We start from the raw sequence: 18,507 nt of genomic DNA, 5'->3' as shown, positions 1-18,507 counted from the left end.
CACACACACACACACACACACACACACACACACACACACACACACACTTGCCAGGAGACAGTTTCCCTTTATTACAAGGGCAGGTTCCAGCCTGCTGCCATTCCCTGCACCATTCAAATTAGCAGCGGGTCACCCTGGCCTCCTGTCTGTGTCTGAGAGACCTTCCAGCTGGGCCCTTGTGGGCCCCTGTATCATCTCACTTCTTTAGGACAGAAACTGGAGAGACTCACGTAACACCAGATGGGTTACAGGGCTGACATCTCCATAGGGTGCACCACCTCCTCTGAAATAGACACCACAGGGCAAGCCACCCTCCCCCCACACCCTACCTCCCCCTTCCACCTCCCCCATCTCCGGTTCCCATTTCCTCTTCCATCCTTTCCCCTTTCTCCATCTCTTTCCCTATCTCTTTAGGATGCACTCTCTCCCCTCTCTCCCCAGGGCCTCACTGCCTTAAGCATGTGACTTTGGAGACGGAGGAACAGAGGGGTTGGTTACAACCAGAAACCATGAACCTTTAAGCCCACTTTGGACTCTGCCTCAGTTTCCCTTCTGAAAAATGAATGTATGAACATTTGCCAATTTCCTAACTCAAAACAGTGTCTGTGGTTCTGATACCTGCTTTGTGGTTTGTAAAGCACGTGCTCCATTTCCAGGCTGGTCCTGATGCCTTATGAAGTCCGGTGGGTTCGTGAAGTGGATGTTGCAGGTGGGGAAACTGATGCCTAGAGAGGGAAATGACTCACTCAAGGCCACACAGCGTTTAGTGGCTGAGCCAGGGCCAGAAACAAGTCTTGCAATCCTGTCTTGCCATGACATTTGAGTTCTTCGTGATGATGAGGATTCTATGGTACACAGCACAGAGGACATGGACCACGAGCATGGCTGCTGCCAACAGGTCCTGAAGAAGATGAGAGCAGAAAAATCTTACAGGTCGGTTACCTTAATTGCTTAATTGCTGTGCAATCTAATTATACTGACAGGGTTCATTACCATGTCGAATTTTGTTTTATGTCATGAGAAGCCATCAAAGAATAAAGACGCAGACATAGAGAATGGACTTGAGGACACGGGGAGGGGGAAGGGTAAACTGGGATGAAGTGAGAGAGTGGCATTGACATATATACACTACCAAACGTAAAACAGATAGCTAGTGGGAAGCAGCCGCATAGCACAGGGAGATCAGCTCGGTGCTTTGTGACCACCTAGAGGGGTGGGATAGGGAGGGGGGGAGGGAGACGCAAGAGGGAGGGGATACAGGGATATATGTATACATATAGCTGATTCACTTTGTTATAAAGCAGAAACTAACACACCATTGTAAAGCAATTATACTCCAATAAAGATGTTAAAAAAGAAAAGCAGACAGCACCCCACGGGGTGTGGAGCCAGTGGGCTGTGTGTAAAGAGAGGACTTCTCACGAAGGGCTTGCTGCTGACTTGCTGAAAGCGCTGCAGTACTTCCCACGTGCCCTCTCAGGTCATCCTCACGACCCGAGACACAGGCAGCCTTGTCCCATTTGACAAAAGAGAAAACAGAAGCCCAGAGAAATGAAGGAACTCGCCTATCACCATTCAGCTAGTGAAGGGCAGGGCTGGCTCCAGTCAAGGCCTGTCCCTTCCAAAGTTGTTTCCCTCCCCTACTCCGTGACACCGGTTCCCCACAGAGACGGAAAGAGCTTCTTCATAAAATGACTCCGCTTCCTCTTTGTAAAATCCTGCCTCCTGGCTTCTGCGTTCCCTAAGCAGAGCCCCCTCTCACCCCACGTGCCAACCTGCACAGCAGGGCAGGAGGAGGGCTGGCGGGGCACCAGCCCACGGGACAGTGTCAGAGCTTCTGCTTTGGAGGAGTGTGTTCCCCCCACTTGTGAGGAGGAGCCACTGAGACCCTTGAGGCCCCCCGCCCCCCCCCCCCCCACCCCTCCTGGGGACAGCCCCGCTCTGAGAGCTGGAAGCCTTGCCCAGGGGCACCAGTGGGCCAGGGCCCGGCTAAGGAGTAGCACCGTTCTCCCTGTGCCCCGCCAGGCTGTTCTCCAGCCGGTTGTGCAATCTTGCTATGAATAGGTCTAGGTGTGTGGTTTGGTGCCAAGGAGACCAGACTTGATTCCTTCGGGTGACAGCTCCCCTCTGGAATTCTGGGAGGTGAGGGAGCACAGCTGCGAGGTCAGGCTGATGACCCTGAGCTGGGCGGCTCCGAGCTGGTGGCGTGAGGGGAGGGGCCCGTGGCCAGACTGGATGGGCGGGCTGGCAGCATGACACCGGGAGCTCTTCTTCCTCCCTGGCAGTCACCAGGCCACCCTGAGTCTGCCTCCCAAGCCCCTCCCATCTTCCACGCCTCACTCTCACCAGGCCCTCATTGCCTTAGGTACAGACTTAAAACAAAGAAGCTAAGAGGGGCAAAGGCAAAGACAGACCTGCAAGTTAATTTTTTAAACTTTAAAAACACGAGGCTGTGGGAAACCAGGGATTCGCATAGATTTTGGTGTTGTGAATTGGTACATTCGAGGGCAGTTTGATCCACCTTTCAAAATTGCAAATGTATATGTACCTCTTGCCCCAGTAATTCCCCGTTTGGGCATTAATCCTACAAAGATTCTGACCTGTGTACGTAATACATGTATAAGGTTATTCGCTGCAGTGTTGCTGATAATAACAAATGTTCAGTAACAATGTCCAATGTCTATCAATAGGGGACTACTGGTTAAATGAATTGGGATACAATGAACAGTGGAATACTATGCAACTCTAAAAATGAGGAGGCTTTCTACGTACTGATATTTCCTCCATGTGTGAGAAAATCATTAACAAAGCAAGATATCTGACAGTGTGTATAATGTACTTCTTGTGTAATAAAAAGGGGAAAGTAATAATTTGTGCTTTTATTCCTTGTAGGTGCATCAGAGATTCTGGAAGGATACCCAAGAAACTTTAGGGTGGGAGGAACTAGTCAGAGAACTAGACAGGGGTGGGAGGAAAACTCTCCCTTTGTGTGTATCGCGATATGCTTTCTAGCATTTTAATCATGTGAACGCATTACCTTTCAAAAATACAGTGCAACAAATGAAGATAATTTTGACAGAAAATTCCATAACCAGTTGCCAGCTACAATGGACATTTGTCTTTTGGGAACAAGTCCTGGCATGAGAACACCCTTCTACCTGGGGATTTACCCAATGGTCGCATCTTGGTGGGAAGAAGAACCCCTTCTCCCCCACTGGAGCGGGACTCGGAGTGGCCAAGGAACAGCGTTAGCTTATTCACAGTGGCAACAGTTGAGGTCCTGAGTCCAGTTTTGAGGCCAGAAGTGTCCAGGACACAAGAATTATTTCAATTTTAGCATTTTACCTTTTAGTACCTCTCCTCAGCCACAGTTTACACTGGCATATACTATTTCTATTCTGCTTTTTATTTTTCTTATATTAATATAAAAGTTACAAGAGCAATAGATAATTACATTTCTAAGAGTGCATCCAATATAAGCATATAGTTTTTATAATTAACAGGTGCATAAAATTCCTTTGTTCTGATTAGGTGACTCCTATACTGATATTCAAGGTGTTAATAGGAGGAAATTATGGAAACCCAAAGTTATGAAGACACAACTTTGCAATGATATCATTCATTTATCAGTCAGATTCCTTTCAAACAGTATAGTTATCTCACTATCTCCACTTTTATTCCCTAACCCCCTTCTCCCACCTTATTCCTTCCAGTCTCAGAAGAGGAGTCAAAGCCAGCCTCTCCACCATGGCTCTTTAGAAGCCATATTTATCTTTATACTAGTAACACTCTCCCATTTTGATAACTTAAAATAGTATATAAGGAGAAGAGTTGAAAGCCAAAGTCCCTTGCATCCGTCCCTTGACTGAACCATTACCAAGTTTTCTGTGATTTCTTCTAGATCAGGGCTTTCAGTTCGGTTGGGAAGTTACAGGGGTGCCGAGCTATTGACCCCTCAGCCTTTGGGGCAGCCTCTCTGGCCAGCGGCTATGAGAAGCCGAGATGGGAGCAGTTTTCTCTGCCATCCCGGTGCCTGGCACATCCTGGCGCTGGTGGGATGGATGAATGTAGGACTCACAGAGGTGAGCCTGTGCTAAGACAAGAAGAGCATCGAGACTTTTCTTCCCTGCGTGGGAGTGGGGATGTTTGTAGTGTGTCTAGTAAGTCCTCTGAGAAAGAAGGCAAAAACGAAGTTTTGAGCCATTACTATGTGATGGACACTAGGCAGAACTACAGACACACACACACACACACACACACACAATCTAATTTTCTTCAGGTCTTAAATATTGCTGAGACTCCTCCTCTTTTAATGTTCGAATAAAGAAAATTCAAGGGGAAGGACCCCTCTTCCTTCAGCTCCAAAGGTGTCCTCAGGGCCCAGAACCAAAGCTTCTCTCTGACGGCAATGGAGCAGAGGGAGGGTAGGTCCCCTTCTAGATGCTCCTCTCTTCACCTCCACCCTTCAAACACACTCCCCTGCACATGCCCACCATGGGCTGAGCTGAGGGCACCACAGCCATCACCCTTTTTCCCCATGTCCCAGGGAAGTGGTCATGGGGACGGGGGTGGAGTGTCTGCCAGATCGACCGTGGCTGTGAACTCTACCTTCCTCCACCTTTGACCTCTGTATTCCAGCTGTGATGTGCGTGGCTTGGCTGATACACGTCACGTGTGCTGTATTAAAGGTTTGCCCTCACTACTCAAACATTTGCGAAATCAATTCCCTAAAGTGTTAGCAAGATTAACCAGTTCAGATTCTTCCTCTTTTAAACAAGAAGCTGAAGCAGGGAGAGCCGGCAACAATGAACTCTTTACTCCTCAAGGTGGAGCAGATAGATGATATCTTGAGTATAAACTCATGGAGGGCAGGGTCTAGCTCTACTGGTGCCCATCACAGCCTCTGGCCCACTGCCACACTTGAAATTGACTTAGTAATTGACTCATTAACTTCAATTAATTTTAGTTGAATTTTTACCTGGTTTGGGAAAACTCTCTACTGAGAATCTTGTGAAGCTGGTTTTGGATTTTCATCTTTAACCTTTTGGGAGACAGAATCAAAACTTGAAAGCAATCGCAAACGAAATACCTTCTCCTAGTTGGCTCTGGTATTAGAAGATGAAGTTTTACCTGTACAGGAAATTAAAACAATGATAAGGACAGACTTATGAAAGCATGACTCTTCACCAATGTAGAATTTATCCCAAAGGGCAAACTTTAAAATCTTTTTTACCTACTTGATCTGAAGTAAGAGTCCATCGTGCTGCTTAGGACTTTGAACCCAAAAGCTGAATGATTTTTATAACGTCTATTAATAGGAAAACCACAACCCAGGCTACTAAGTATAGTTTTACAGTAGGGTGGAGTTCCCCCTAACTTAGCTAAGAGGAAATATTTATGCTATTGCCACCAGCAGCCTTAGGCGTTGTGTTTGACTTTGGTGTGAAGGAGGGCACCGTGATGACGGACATTCATCTGTTGGACTCACGTGAGCAGGACCTCCTTAGGGCCAAAACTGTGACAGGTCAAAACCTCTGACACCCAAGGAAGACAGTTTAAATCCCGCCTCCCTATGTAAAAGCTCCTCCAGGGCAACCTGACTCAGGGCAGGCCAAAAGGGGCTATCAGCCACCATGAACAATGCCATAAATCTGCTTTATTAAATTGTACGGTTGCCTGTGAAGGTCAAAAGTGGGTCAGAGAAAAAGTCTGCAGGATTCATTTAGTTTAGAGATCTCAGGATAGAGTCTTCCAGCTTTGTGCCTCTTCCACAGGAAGACCTTGAGATAAACTCAGCTATTTCACTCCTCGGGTTAAAGAAAGGGGGAAGGAGAACAAAAAACTTCTCGGAGTAAGATAGTGTCATTGATGCTTTATTTACATGCGTCACCATCTCTTTTACAAACTAGATTACGGTTTTAAATGGAATACACAAGGCAATATCTACAAACACCAAGGAAAGTTAAGTACTGCATCTCTATTTCATTTGGAAAGGAGAAGATTCCCAAATCAAACTGGTTTTGATTCTTGAGAGGAAAGGTGGTAGAGATAATTCATGGCAACATATGGATAGACCAATCCTCAGTAAGAATGCAATATGATAGTGTTCGCTTTGAAAGAAAGGATGAGGTGCTTCAAACCAAAGTATCAACTGCATGACTCTTAGGTGTTTGAATATGGCCAGGCACCACAATGAGTTCTAGTTTGCATGGGTTATGAGCAAGAAATTGAAACAGATAAGACAGTTTTACAGATACTGTATACAGATTTTTTTTCCATTCATGCAGCTTTTTTTCTTAAAAAAAAAGTTAAACATGTGAAGCCAAAATGTACATTTTTTTAATATTAACTAATTTTTCTGGTCCTCCTTCACATCTGTTTACATTTTGCCTGTACATAATGTACTAGGACAAGTGTATTGAGAGAAGATTGATTGCCAGGCAATGAGATAATTTTAGAGAAATAAGTGACCAGACATGTAGTTGTTTTTTTTTTTTTTTTTAAAGCAGCCGCACAAATATTTCTGGAGTGTGGCAGAGGCCTCGGAACCAATCATTCAACAAAGAAAAATACATACAAATAAAACTAAACAAGAGGAAAACATTTCATTCATTCGAACTGCATAAAATGTTACCCACTAAAGATCTAGATCAAATATAATACACAGTCACCCCTTGGTATCCGTGGGGGTTTGGTTGCAGGACCTCCACAGATACCAAAATCTGTGGATGCCCAAGTCCCTTATATAAAATGGTGTAGTACAGTCGGCCCTACGGATCCGTGGTTGGTTGAATCCGAGGATGCTGAGCCCGTGTATGCGGAGGGCCGACCGCACTCTTCAGTTACTTGAGCATCTGCGTTAAGATCTTGTCCGACAGACATGATTTCACAAGGACTTCACTCTCCCCTCGCTGTGCCCTGCCGCCCCTGCTCTCCAGGAGAGGCTGGCTTTTTCATACCTCTTTGCCAGTGATTGTATTTCTACAAAGTTTTTTGCTTTTCTTAATTAAAAAAGAATACATTATACCTAATCGTACAATGTTCCCCAAATACACCGAGAAAGAAGAAATCAGAGTTTGGAGCTGTCAGGATTTTATTTCTGCTTTCAGAGAGAAAGGGTAACTTTTAAATTTCCCCTCACCAGCCCTTGGCATCAGCATGAAAACTGGGCCTGGGTGTTTGACTGCTTTCCTCTTGACGGCCTTTCCAAGAGATTCAAATATTCCTTATTCTTTAAGTGGGGTTCATTAGATAGACTCCCTACCATCTTTAACAATTTCAGAAGCTGCCTGAAATGACACCCTGAGACTGGGCATACCTGTCCTGACCAGTGAGCCAAGAGGTCTTCTCCTCAGGGTGGGGGAGCAACACACACAGGGCAAAACTCACCACCACACACACACACACACACACACACACACACACAGAGTCCACCATTACTACACGTGTGTGCACGCTCTTCCCGTTAACAGGAGAGACAAACTTCTGAAATCTAAAAAAATATGTTTCGGCAGTCATTACATTGCAGGGGATGCAATAAAGGATAAAGGAAATCGACCTCAGATTCATTCACAGTTAATGGGATACTCTGAACCTGGCGGTCAGGCCTCACTCACGCCAGGACAGTGAAGGCTTGTGATAAAGCTCTTTTCTAACTTTGGTAAAATGTATCTGGTTCCGGAGCCCTGAAGAGAATAGAACCCTGGAGTTCGGGTCATGTTTTCAACATCGTTACTCTTCTTTCTAAATTTCCCATCAAAAAGTGGAAGGCTCCCTAGCTTATTTAGAGGCTGAGTGTAGACTCCAAAAGTTCTTATCAGGATGCAAACATTACAACCGCCAGACTCCCGGAGACTACCAAGTATTCCACTGAGATACTCCAGGTCAGAAGACTTCCTGTGCGGGCCCCTGGCACTCAGAACTCCACATGGTGGCCATCGGTAAGCCCCTCCTGAAAGCAGGGTCTTCAAATACAAGAGGGAGAGGGCTTAGGTGGCACCTCTGCCCTGTCTGACTGCCTTCGGACTCAGTTAGCCTAAGGGATCCTGGCCTCTGGGTGGGCGGCCAAGGGTGAGAGTGGGCCTGCTGTGATCCTGGACAGGCTTAACTATCCCATTGTTGCCTGACCCTTTCTAGGCCTGATGCTGGCGCTACACTTTGCCCTGATCTCAGCTGTCCGCGACACTCTACATGTAGATGCTGACTTACTTAAAAAAAAAAAAAAAAAAGAAAAAAATTCCAAGCACCCCTTCCTCTCCGTTTTCCTGATCTGCTCTGTGGCTATCCTGCTCTCATACCTCTCTGTCCCTCCCTCAGCTGTTTTAGATTAAATTAGAATCCGGTTCTAGGACATTTTGTAAAACATTCTGCCTGAAATCTAACAAACATTGGGGGGAAAAAAAAGAATAAATGAGATGCCACATGTCTGAAAGGAATTCAACACTTTAAAAGTCAAAACACATTTGAGGGTTGCCTTTCTTACTCCCAAAGTATTTCCCACGGTGTATAAAACTGCAAAGGCAAGTAGCTACTTTGTTAGTTTTCTTGTTTCTTTGAGCTCAGGAGAGAAGTTCTCAGGGCCCTCGTGTTGGAAGCACTCGGATTCTCCCCTATATCCAACACCCCTCTGCCACTCGCCCCCGTCCCTGAGCTGCTGCCACTGTCTCCGAACTATGTCTCCACCCAGGGGGCTGCACCACTTAGGGACCCAGAGAGGCAGTCCTCTCTTGCTGACACTTGACAGTTCTTGTGTACAGCAGACTACCAAAGAAATCAAGGAAGTGGCTAGCTTTATTACAAAAGAATACAGTAAGCAAAAGTCTGTCTCACTGACAAGCAGACCACGTGAATAGAATACATATTTTTAAAAATTATACGTACTTTCAAAATGAAGATTATAAACTTGTAGCAGTTTAGAAAAGGTGATATGCTACAGGTCTACCATAACCACAAATTGCACAACAATTTACAGATTCAGTAGGGAGCAGGGTGAAATCAACAGGGCCATCGCTCAAACATGACAGCCCAAGCGAGGCGGGAGAGACAAGTGGCAACACCAAATGGAACGTTCATGATGCTAGGAGCTGTTATCACCACCAATATCACCCCCAGAGGAATCAGGAAGCAAAGGTGCACAAAGGGGTCCCTGGTGGCTGGCGATGGGTGCAGGGGGTCGGGTGGCACGTCTGTGTTGGTGGAAGGGAATCAGTGCCCACTGCACAGTGCAAGCATCAGCGAGAACTCATGCAGGGAGGTCTGTGCTGAAATACTAGCCTGTATCCCTAACATCCATGCAGACTGTTCCATTTTTGTACTGTACATGATAAAATATATTTATACATTTCTATGCCTAATGCTTTTTATGCAACGAAAAGAGTCTTCATATATCACTTTGGAGAAGTATGCATATGCTGTGCTAATCAGGGCATCATTACACCAGTTTCATATGTACCAACGGTGTTCCCAACTATCCTGTCTACCAAAGAGGGTAACTAATATAATCACACTTTTCAGGTTAAACAGAAAGCACCTATACAGCACCATAACTTTTTGAAAAGAAAAAAAATGAAATCCATAGAAGCAGGAAAAGTGTGTGGGGGGAGGTCAAAACTGCCCTATCTTGTACTTCCATTGTGACACTTGTACAATTACAATCTAAGCTTATTTATATTAAAAAGAAATCAGTTTGTATGCTATTGCTTGTCACTCATACACATCTACTAGATCAGATTATACAGAGCAAGACTGAAAATAATCAAGGGTGCACGTTTAGAAAAATAGTGACTCGGGTTTGTACTTTCCACACATTTCTCACTGCAGGCTTAATGTTCACCTGTCAGTTCACTTCTTCTGCAAAGAAAAACACGACTACTTTTTTTTTTCTTTTCTTTTCTCCTTAAAACTAAACCTGTTAGTGGCATTTGGCAATGAGCGGACAGCTGAGCTGATTTCTTCCTTGAAAAATTGTAATTTCTACCAACATACCATCGCTGTTGACTGTGTTCGCTGAGGATACTGACAGGAGACCACAGGCCCTACTGATCTGGCAACTGCAGACCAGGTGCCGGGGTCTCATCCCCCGACCACCCTGACTCAGAGCCAAGCACGTGGTTTGGTTCTGAGTCAGGTTTGCCGATGCAGGGCTCTGTCCTGGACCGGTGCACACAGAAAACACTTGTGCCACTGTTCAGTTTTTAGAAAAGGATAGTTTTCTACCAAACGAAAGAAGAAAGAAAACCCCCCTCTAGTTTATGTAATGTGTTAGTTTGGGGAGTTCTACGGGCTCGAATGCTTGTGACACCCAAAGCCAGCATAGTAGCTGGTACAACATTTTCCTTCTGTGTTTAAATTTGCCAGGGGAAGCATGATTAATATTTTAACATAAAAAGACTGCAAATTAATGCATGTGAGAAACTCAAAGTCAAAGGAAAACAAACACAAAAACAACACTTAAAACATCCCATAAACCATCACGATATTAAAACACCACAGAATGGCCCGCGGGCTCACGGTGTGCTCTGAACAGGGTGGGTGGTGCTGGCAGGGTGCTGTCCTTCGCTGGCAGGTGGCTGTCACCCCGTACAAGGAAGGTTTTGCATACTTTATAGAGAGAGTTCTGTGCGAGGGTAAGTGCTTCACCCGGGGTAAGGGGCCGATAACAGTCTCTGCTGGGGTAGGAAATGGCAGGGGCTCACAAAGGTGTTAAGCTGTAAACGGTATCACTGTCCACTTGCTGAGAGCAGATTTGGCAAAGGGTTTTCTCTGTAGGTCTTGTGTCAGTTTGAGGGTCTAAAGGAGGAGAGAAGAAAACCAGAGACGGTTAAGGACATTCAAACAGCAGCAGTGCGCCCTCCAGGTCACGTCTCCTCAGCCTCCGGTCCCTCACCTGCCTCTGGGCCAGGGGTGCCAGCTGGGCCAAGGGTCAAGCTGTTCTGCTGCACTAGCTTCAAAGGGCTGAAAACCTAAGGACGAAGCCTGGAGATCACTTACCTTATTTCCGTGCTTGATAACAAAACGCCCTCACGTTAAAAAGCCTCGAGGAAATGGGGCCATTCACTTGTGGAGGTTAACAAAGCGAGGCAAATCGGGGTGCCTCAGCGGGCCCTTCCAAGTTAGGGAGGCCTGGGGTGCAGATGGGGTTTTACTCTAGATTTTTGGATTGAGGGGCTTCCTGGGACACGAGACTTGCATGCTAAAACCAGGGGAGCTGGTCACCCCAAGCAGACCAGCTATGCTCTTCTGGTTCCCCCTCCCCCGGCTATGAGGACTAAGTGACCTTGCTTACCACCCTTCCCATTGATATCCCAACATCAGGGGAGTGAAAATGGCCACTTTCCACAAAGGCTTCATCGGTCTGCACTGCTGGGTTGGGGTAATCTTGACTTCCCTCACTATAAAAGGAGAAGTAATCTCTAAGTGGGGTGTCCTAGGAATTTGCTTTTTATATTAAAAATCTGCAGAGGAAAAACAATTATATCACGCATACATATGGCCCAAAAAACCTCCCACAAAACATCCCTTTAAAAATTAACAACACTATTATTGTTGGTATTATTATTATGCACTCAGCCACCTTCAAACGGTAAATCCTCTCAAAGCATCTGAATTTACACAAATCTTATCAGATTTCTTGCGACCACTGAGCCCGGAAAAGTTAGAGAATTAAATATATATATATATATATATATATATATATATACACACACACACACATACTCATAGAGATGTAGCTAAAGGAACTGACATGACAGACCTCAAGACCTTTTGTTTATGGAGACAGTGTCAGCTGTCATGGTAGGAAAAAAAATGGCTCTAGGCCAAGAAATGGAAAAGTGGTAGGGAAGCAACCTCAGGATCTTCTCACCAGATAAGGTGAACAAGTAATGAAAAATGCATCAATAAGCTCTCTCTCTCTCACACTCACACACACACACGTTACGTACATCTGCTTCTCTCTCCTTTAAAAAAGATATTATCTTAAATTCACCTGGAGGTTTCACAAGTGTACAATTCTGTTCTGTGGCTGGACTGTTTGGCAATCTTACCTCTCACCACCAATATTCAGAAAGACAGCAGGACTTGGTACTCGTAATATTACGTACCTACGGTCATAATTACCCTTGCTATAGCTCCAAACAGAAGAACTTAGGTTGTTTTATTAGAGGTAGAGACAGTAAAACAGGAAAAGGCCCCTTCTTCCCACCCCTTCCCCAAGTATTTCGTTTCCCTGGCTGATGGCTTTTTTTGAAGGTATTCTTTGCTTTGTAATGATACTAGACAATATCGTCCTAGACTATAAAATAATGGCTTGTTGATTTCAGATGGAGAAAAGGTAATAAAACGATATCAGATCTCAGTATCTGTGAGGTATTTAACCTGCCAGAGCCAGTGCTATTCTAGCTACTCTACCTGGGGCCCCTGAGGCATGAAGAAACAGGGGTGTAGACATGGTTCTTTGGGAGGGGATTTGGTTCTTTCCTTCACAGTAACACTTAATAAACCACAACCTAAGATCACCAGGCAATTAGTCATCAGGTGACTATGGTCCCCAAGTCCCGATCCTGACTTAACTGTAAGTGCCAAGAGAGAAGGCGTAAAGCATTACCTAATCCAGACCCCATCCCCCGGTTCCCTCTGGTGTTAATTATTCAGCCACAGAAACCAGTGCATGCTGGGAAGGTGACACACTTCATTCTTCAAGTACAAAGGCAGGGCACGCAGCTTGCTCTAATGCTGGCGCCGGGTCAGCACAGGAGGGAAGAAGGCAGAGGGCACCTACAACCCCCAACGTGGCATCGTTCTAAGCAGAATAGGGCATCGGCCCTGAAACCAGGGGCAGGAGGCCAGAGTGGGCAGTCTAGAGCAACAACCATCACAGTCTCATCCAAAGGTCCAAAACCTTCAGAGAACTTCATCATTAAGAAGGGAATGCACTGATCATCACTCTTTCCTTCTTTGCAGAATGGGCTTGGGGCCCCTTGTGGCACTACATCCTGGAGCTCCCCCGAGGTCTCACAGGAAACGGCCTGTGCCTGGCGGTTCAACTGGGAGACGCCTGGCCCAGGTTTAGAAGTTTAAATTTGTCACAGAGGACAAATTGTTATTAACAGAGAAACCCCCACTCCACAGGACAGAAAGGCAACTTGTTTCTCTGTGATAGAAGGCAAACTGTTTGTTTGTAAAATACTGTGAAAACAGAAAGGAAATGCAATCACCCTTCTAAGAGGAACACCAGATTCACCATTCACTAGGAAGACCTTATGATCAAAAATCGTCACAAGGACAGCGGCCCCTCACCTGCCTTAGATTTTTAACCTCTCTTTGATGGCTCAGTGTTTGCACATGTTTATCTGACTCCATCAAGGACTGAAAAAATGGAGGGAGCACATTAATGGGATTTAACGATACTTCGTTTGGATACAAGTTTCCTGCTTCTGATTGGTGCTCTCACCACTCTGACATTCTTTCGAGTAAGACGCTTTAGTTAACTGTGAAGTTTACGTGTGTATGTTGATGCCCTTATGAGTCTAAAAACACATCAGATTAAGCAAAATTTTTGGAAGGAAAAAGAAGCCTACAGCTGATGGGAATTACAGCTATCACTTCACAGTTACTAGGCAATGAGGCCAACTAACAATAAATACGCGAACACCGTCCCGTCCCATCAGCGACTTTCACTAACAGGGAGAAAAATCTCTTCCCTCTCTCTCCCTGCCCAACACTTAAGTTTGAAATCAGGCTGTTGATGCAGGGAAAATGAAATGGGGAAACCAAATTATCACCACTAACTCACATGATGTTCTAAGAAACGGCAGCACCTCCAAGAAACTGTACACAAAACGTAACAACCCCCATCAACTTTAAACTGGGAATAAAACATAAATGTTCCTGCTGCTGTCCTCCCACAGCTCAACTCCACTGTGACAAATCTGGATTTCTCAGCAGTGTTTTCATCTTCCTGGCAGAGAGGAAAGGAATAGGACCCCAATACCAAATATGACAGGGAAGGAAAAAGAGCCACAGGGATGAAACTCTCCTATCTGCAAATCCATACAGGTTATCCACGGCGTTCCTAGCTAAAACTGAAAGATCTTTGGAGGAAAGTCTGCCTGAAACTCAACATTAAAGTGAAATATCACTTTCCTCACTCTTTAAACGTAATTTAAGCCAAACTTGCAACCCCTGGGGCAAGCTGGGAACTAAATATGGAACGTTTAGGATAGAAAAGGAAATGAATTGATATTCACTTGATCTGACAGGGAAACTTCATGTGGAGTTCAGAGAACAGGTGTGGGTTTCAGAGTATGAATGTTTCTACCCGAGTAGAGGGCAAAGAAATGCCTGCCTGCCACCATCTCTACTTCCCCCCAGAGGGGTCTGAGGGACACCCAGTCCATCACAGGCCACAACTGCCAGCATCCAAGCTTCTGTTGGTGTCACCCCAGGAAAAACAGCATTTCTGCAGGGCTTGGGTAAGGCAGCCACGGCCAGTGTCGGAGAGCCAAAATAAAAGCAATTCCCTCGGAGCTCATCTTCACGGCCTAAACACGAAGCAGCTCAAGAAACACCTAATGGGCAATGACACTTTGGCTTAATTTGGTTAATTTTTCAAAATCTTCTGGGTTGGAATGGGCGATAACAAGGGCTTAGGGAAGTGCATGAAAACCAACCTGGGGTTCAGGGACTGTAGGGGCCTTGCTGATTAAAATGCAGCCTTCTGCCTGCAAGGCTGGCCGAACAGAGCCATCCTCCAAGACAGCCCAAGAAGGGGAATTAGGAGGTGCAGCTCTATAAAAATCCATTTTAGCAAAGGCTGTCAACTTGCCATTTTAGAAGCTGAATAGTTTACGAGGGGAAAGAAAACAGGTATGGAAATTCTGGCCAAATTGGTACACAGCTGAGGAGCCTCCCTGAAGGAAAATCAGGTTTCTAGGAAGGGCAGCTCACAGGCTTTCTAAGGGGCAAGTAAGTACTTATGGAGAACGTGGGATGTTACAGGGAAGCTTAAACTTTTCATGGCAAAGGTGACACTCAGGAAGATACTGGAAAGACACTCAGCTAGACTTTTTTTTTTTTTTTTAAAGCTTAGTTTGTGTAAAAGCGTGACCTGTGTAAGCACTGCTTGCAGCTACCTCCTGTAATTCCTGGGCTTCTCAAGGTGGCAGCTGAAGCCTGTCCGTGAAGGCTGGCGACAGGCCACTGAAGAGCTGTCGCCTCCAGGACGCTTCAGGACCTGGATCTAGTGTGGACTGGCTGTGCTGATAAACACAGGAATAGGAGAGAAGCTGCCACCCTGGCACTTCACAGCTGAGGGACACAGAGCAGGAGTGACCTGCACAGAGACGCAGACTTCCTGCTGCTCAGACTGTAGGGATTAATGATGATTAATACAAATTTAAGAATGTCCTGTCTCTGTCTTTACTTTGGGGCAGAGATTATGGTGACCAATATTCTTTGTGCATCCGGGGTCAGATATGGTGACTGCAATAGCAGAAACATGATACTTGTTAATTTACTGTCAAGAGCAAAGTCGCAGAGATTTCCGATTTTCTTAAGATTCTTAGATTTTCAAACCACACAGCACAACTTGCAAAGTTCTGGATTACAATCTTTTAAAGAACTGTTTTTAAGGCCAAAGACTTTAAGGGGCTTTTGGATCCTTTCTGGATGCATGGTTACTTAGCCTTAATTATAATACTCCAAAACCCTGGCTGGCAGAGTCCTGGGGGTCTGGCTCTGCTGCCCTTAACATGCTTTAACACCCACTCCTGCTGATCCGATGGGTCAGGTTCAGTGCCTTTGCCTGGTTTGCTCTCCCCATCCAAACATCCAGATGGCTCTTCCAGCCCCACCGGACCCAGGCTGTCCTCTGCTAAACTCCTAAGCCACTTACCTGGCACCTCATCACATAGTGCCCAGAATGGTTACTTTTTCATACACATTGAAGTCCCAATATATTGAGGGCAGAGCAAAGCCTTCAAATCAAACCAAACACTTACGGAGCATCTACTATTTCAAGAGCACTGTCTTAGACATGGTATTTACCCACAAGAAGTGCACATTCCAGCAGGGACACATTTTCTTGATGTCCCAAGTAGCCTGGAAGGTTGGAACAGAGGAGAGGCACACAATAAATGTTGGCTGAATAAATGAATGAGCCAACTCCTGGAACAGCCCTCTCTTCCTCTCTGCCAATTCAAATGCTTAACACCCTTTTAAGCCTTACAGCTTCCACAAAGCATTTTAAACAGACTCGCATTTGCTAAGAGTTAATCTCGTTTGAATCCAAGCAGTACCTACTGCTTATGGGACAAGACCTAGAATTTTAATGATCCCCTTTTGGGAGGAGGATGGCTTCTGATGAAGTTTCTATTCAGAAGAATATGAGAAAAAAACTCATACTTCTTATAAGATGAAACCTCCTAAGGACCAATACAAGGCGCAGTTTTAACATCCAAATTATTTTATTTTTAAAATAAAATTTTAAATAGGATTTAATAAAGAATTTACCTTCTGCCATCCTACCAAACCCATTCTTTATTACCAGCCCCCCGAATTAAGAGTCACGCTACTCTCTCAAATTGCTGTCACTGCTAAAGTGATTCACCATTTAGAAACACAAGGGAAATACTTAGAGGAAATAAGTATTTCCAGGAGGAAATACTTAGAGCCATAAACCACGACCTGAATATCACAATGTTTATGTTTACTGGGTGTGGCCCCATCCTGTGTGACTCCTCACTGCATTTACTGGCTAGAGGAGGTATGGGGACAATTGGGAGTGTGCAGCTACCCCTTTGGGCTGGGATGCCCTACCTCCCTTGGGACTGAGTGCAAGTGTGGCCGTAATGCTCCAGCCCGTCTAAGGGTCCAGCTACCAAGCACAAAAGAGGGAGGTCTCCAAAGTCTTCTTTTTCCTGCTTTAGATATGCAGGGTTTTGAAGACAATCTAAATTTTCCAGAAGTGATTCTGAAATCGAAAACACAAAATCAGCTATTTTAGTTCCACAAATAGTCCAAACCACTCATCCACCTGTGAGGTATGACCAGGACGTGCAGGTAACAGAGATGGCAGCCAAGAGGCAGCAACCACACCAGTGCAACAGAGGAAGGAAACCAAGAAGGAATAGAAAGGAGGGTCTCAGGGTAGCTCCAAGATCGACAGAGACAGAGGCCCGTCTGTCCTGAGGGCGGCAGTCCGGTGGGAGTGCAGACCCAGGAGTGAGGTGGATCCACATGGTGGGTGGCCCTCCTCTGCCCGCTCAGCCTGACCAGCACCTGGCGGTATGTGCTGGGAGCTTCCCACCTCGGCTCTCCACCCCCCACCCCGACCTCAGCCAGCAGGACAACCTGAGTTGACTGGGGCTGGGCAGCGAGTGCATTCAGGCGGTAGGGACACTACCAACTACGGGATACCTTCTAACAGGTCTATCAGTCAACACATATTTTCTGATTACTTATGTTGGGCTCTATTGCTTTCCAATCATTTCTGAAGACACAAGTGATCAATGGAAGTTCCAATTAATTACAGTGGCATGTACACCAATAGAAGCCCAGTGGAAATTAATTTATAAATTCAAGCTCAGAACTTCCGGCCTCTTCTTGGCCATTAATTTCCACTAAGGAGTCAAACTGAACACTCCACACAAACATGAATACTTAAAACAAAAAAATCTTATGGTCCGGATGTCTTTCAACAGAGAGAAAGACAGAGGACAGAGGAGAGAGGAAAGGAGGGGAAGGGGGAGAAGGAGGGAGGGAGACAGAGAGAGAGAACATACTGATATGCAAACCATCAATCAAACCAGGACTGGCAGTTAAAGTTTTATCCTTAGAAACACTGGAATTATGCTCCGAGGGCTTCATGACTAAGTAATTCTCATCCTTTAATAAATGAATGTCATAGACTTTAGCAAAAAAAGAGGTTATTAAAAAACAGGAAAGTCTAGAATTACAGAGTAAGGTTCACATCTGTTATTGGGAACAGAAACAAAACAAAACACCTGCAACCAAGTGGGCAGTAGCTCTTCTGGGTGGTATGTTTCACCTCCAGGCTTGGTCTCGCTTCTCTGGGAGGAAAGCTCCTGGAGAAGAACAGCCCAGTTTCTCTGGGTTTTCACTGAACTTAGTTGGCAGATCTTAAAGATACAGTGACCATATTTTCTGAACCCCAAATTGTGTCACGTTAGCCAGTGACGGCGGGGGTGGGGGCGGTAAACCACCAGCTCTTGGGGAGGTGGGGTCCATGGCCAGACCACTGCCAGCATCCTGCCATTCGCTGTGTGGCAATCTTTCTGCTCCCAAGAAGTCCTAGGAGAACTGGAGCAGCTTTTTATTTCTCTGTGTGGCCACGGTGGCCTGGCAGTGGAGAGGGAAGATCAGATTTCCAGGCTCCCTCCCAACAGGAAGAGGCTCCACGCTGAGGAAGCAGAAACGGGGCAGGGCAAGGCTCCCCCCTCAGCACAGAGTGGATATGACAGCCTCCCTAAGGAAAGAAAGCAGAGGCCA

The 18,507-nt window shown here is 45.7% G+C and overlaps 1 protein-coding gene across 1 annotated transcript in view; it reads right to left on the bottom strand.

Moving 5' to 3' along the window:
• Positions 1-6,439: 6,439 nt before the first annotated feature.
• FOXO3 (forkhead box O3) overlaps positions 6,440-18,507 on the bottom strand; it is a 117,806-nt gene continuing 105,738 nt past the window's right edge. The window contains exon 4 of the mRNA XM_029224021.1: positions 6,440-10,788. The gene's annotated coding sequence lies outside the window, so the exon portion shown is untranslated. The remainder of the gene's footprint in view (positions 10,789-18,507) is intronic.

Source organism: Monodon monoceros, unplaced genomic scaffold, assembly GCF_005190385.1.
Source record: "Monodon monoceros isolate NGI ecotype Baffin Bay Population unplaced genomic scaffold, NGI_Narwhal_1 Super_Scaffold_15, whole genome shotgun sequence".
Taxonomy (NCBI): Eukaryota; Metazoa; Chordata; class Mammalia; order Artiodactyla; family Monodontidae; genus Monodon; species Monodon monoceros.
The sequence above is the reverse complement of the archived record's forward strand: the minus strand, read 5'-3'. Positions and strand labels throughout refer to the sequence as shown.